The sequence below is a fragment of the Tachysurus fulvidraco genome, chromosome 12 (assembly GCF_022655615.1).
Source record: "Tachysurus fulvidraco isolate hzauxx_2018 chromosome 12, HZAU_PFXX_2.0, whole genome shotgun sequence".
Taxonomy (NCBI): Eukaryota; Metazoa; Chordata; class Actinopteri; order Siluriformes; family Bagridae; genus Tachysurus; species Tachysurus fulvidraco.
This window is the reverse complement of record NC_062529.1, coordinates 17,259,570-17,262,069: the sequence shown is the minus strand read 5'-3', so window position 1 is coordinate 17,262,069 and position 2,500 is coordinate 17,259,570. Positions and strand designations below refer to the sequence as shown.

The 2,500-nt window shown below is 55.4% G+C and overlaps 1 protein-coding gene across 5 annotated transcripts in view; it reads left to right on the top strand.

The window, feature by feature from the left end:
• Positions 1-2,500, top strand: part of myt1lb (myelin transcription factor 1-like, b) — a 108,485-nt gene that overhangs the window by 92,687 nt on the left and 13,298 nt on the right. The gene's annotated exons all lie outside the window — the stretch shown is intronic.

The window sequence follows — 2,500 nt, the reverse complement described above, 5'->3', positions numbered from 1 at the left end:
AACTCCAGGAGTGCTTCTGTATGCCATCATTCTTATGTAATATTTCATTATTTCAACTTGACAACTCATTATTTTTAAGTTATTATGCTGATATAAATTATATATACATACATATATATACATATATATATATATATATATATATATGTATTTTTTATTTTTATTTTAACACAGTCTGGTATTATTGTCACAGATGATCACAATAGATCAGTGTAATATCACATTGTTTCTCATTATATTATTATTATTATTATTAATTATTATTTAGAGCCTATAAGAATAATATGGTCTTTTGTATAACTTAGAATATTCATAACATCTTATAATGCATTCATAACGCATTATACACATTAGAAAGAAAATATTTTAATAAATATATAATTAATCAAACGTATTTGTACAGAATTTATAACAATACAATTTATAGAAGTGCTTATAAGGTTCTTAGAAATTGTTATCAGGTTACATTATAAATGGTGTTTATAACGCATTATACCTGTCACAATGTGACACGGTGAGACAAAGGCGATTGAGGATCCAGATGCAGTTTTAAGGTTTTAATAAACAAAACACAAACAAACAGTAGGCAGGCAAAACAGATCGGGACACTGAACAGGAACAGGGAACGGCACAGACCAGATACAAACACAAACACAAACACAACCACAAACACAACCAACGACCAACAACAGGGAAGTGAACAGACAGAGTAGATATAGTGGACAGGAGCCAATAACAAAGCAGAGACGATTAGAGACAAAGACAAGACACCTGGGGAAGAGATGGAATGTGATTAGTGTCCATGGTGAGCAATGAGTGGGCGGAGCAAAACAATTAATACCAGGAAGAGACGGCAGACAGAAACAAGGGGAAAACACAGACAGACGCATTACAGAGCCCCCCCCTACGAGAGGCTTCCAGACGCTCCCAAGTCCACAAAACCCAGTTCAGGCGGGTGGAGCGAAGGCGCAACCAGGGTGGGAGGGCGGGTCGGGTTCGTGTAGTGGTGGCGCCCGCTGAGCAGGAGGCCGGGTGGCGCCAGCCGGGCCGGAGGCCAGGGCGGCGCCGGCAGAGCAGGAGGCCAGGGCGGCGCCGGCAGAGCAGGAGGCCAGGGCGCAGCCGGCAGAGCAGGAGGCCAGGGCGCAGCCGGCAGAGCAGGAGGCCAGGGCGCAGCCGGCAGAGCAGGAGGCCAGGGCGGCGCCGGAGAACAGGAGGCCAGGGCGGCGCCGGGAGAACAGGAGGCCAGGGCGGAGCCGGTAGAACAGGAGGCCAGGGTGGTGCCGGAGGCAGAGCCAGAGACCAGAGCAGGACCGGAGACCAGGGCGGTGCCGGAGGAGGAGCCAGAGACCAGAGCAGGACCAGAGACCAGGGTGGTGCTGGAGGCGGAGCCAGAGACCAGAGCAGGACCGGCGACCAGGGTGGTGCTGGAGGCGGAGCCAGAGACCAGAGCAGGACCAGAGACCAGGGTAGTGCTGGAGGCGGGGCCAGAGACCAGAGCAGGACCGGGGACCAGGGTGGTGCTGGAGGCGGAGCCAGAGACAAGAGCAGGACCGGAGACCAGGGTGGTGCTGGAGGCGGAGCCAGAGACCAGAACGGAGTTGGCAGCCAGAATGGTGCTCTGGGCCTGTGAACAGGGACAGGAGGTAGAAGGGCTGGCAAGTCCAGCGAAGCAAAACACAGGAAAACAGAAACATGCATAGGTTCAGGCCAGGCAGAGAGTTCAGGTAGTTTGGGTGTCATGATGTCGACCGCGTTCTCTGACTCAGTCATTTCGGCCGACCCGGCCGATTCGGCTGGTTCCGTCGGCTCGGCCGGTTCCATCGACCCGGTCGGTGCGGCAGGTTCCATCGACCCGGTCGGTTCCGTCGACCCGGTCGGTTCGGCAGGTTCCATCGACCCGGTCGGTTCCGTCGACCCGGTCGGTTCGGCAGGTTCCATCGACCCGGTCGTTCCGTCGACCCGGTCGGTTCGGCAGGTTCCATCGACCCGGTCGGTTCCGTCGACCCGGTCGGTTCGGCAGGTTCCATCGACCCGGTAGGTTCCGTCGACCCGGTCGGTTCGGCAGGTTCCATCGACCCGGTAGGTTCGGCAGGTTCCATCGACTCGGTCGGTTCCGTCGACCCGGTCGGTTCGGCAGGTTCCGTCGACCCGGTCGGTTCGGCAGGTTCCGTCGACCCGGTAGGTTCGGCAGGTTCCATCGACTCGGTCGGTTCCGTCGACCCGGTCGGTTCGGCAGGTTCCGTCGACCCGGTCGGTTCGGCAGGTTCCGTCGACCCGGTCGGTTCCGTCGACCCGGTCGGTTCGGCAGGTTCCGTCGACCCGGTCGGTTCCGTCGACCCGGTCGGTTCGGCAGGTTCCGTCGACCCGGTCGGTTCCGTCGACCCGGTCAGTTCGGCAGGTTCCGTCGACCCGGTCGGTTCCGTCGACCAGGTCAGTTCGGCAGGTTCCGTCGACCCGGTCGGTTCGGCAGGTTCCATCGACCCGGTCGGTTCCGCCGACC